Source organism: Opisthorchis viverrini (genome assembly GCF_000715545.1).
Source record: "Opisthorchis viverrini unplaced genomic scaffold opera_v5_320, whole genome shotgun sequence".
Classification (NCBI taxonomy): domain Eukaryota; kingdom Metazoa; phylum Platyhelminthes; class Trematoda; order Opisthorchiida; family Opisthorchiidae; genus Opisthorchis; species Opisthorchis viverrini.
In genome coordinates, this window is record NW_008751978.1 from 298,751 (window position 1) to 299,143 (window position 393).

The following is a 393-nucleotide window of genomic DNA, read 5'->3' on the forward strand; positions in this document are numbered from 1 at the left end:
TTAAGAGCGGACCTGGTGGTTCGCGGTTCATGTAGGGGTGACACCACTCTACTTGTTTTCGATTGACTTGTTACTTCGTGGGATGCAACTGATTCTGCTGGGTCATAAAAATATGATTACCTAAGATGAAAGCAACTTTTTGTCCCGAGCACAAGGTCTTAAATATGTATACATATCCATGACTATAGTCAAATTTGAATCAAGCTTTCCGAGAACAAATGTAGAGTTCCTTCCAAACTTTTATTGGATAAAGTGAAGTGGGTAGCCAGAAAAAGTTTGTGTGTGAAAAAGTTTGCAGGTAGATGGATACGTTAAGGTACGTGGATATGCTCTGTGATGTTAAAATTTCCCATTTTATAAACGTCCTGTTGCACATATTTCTCGTGGAGAAGC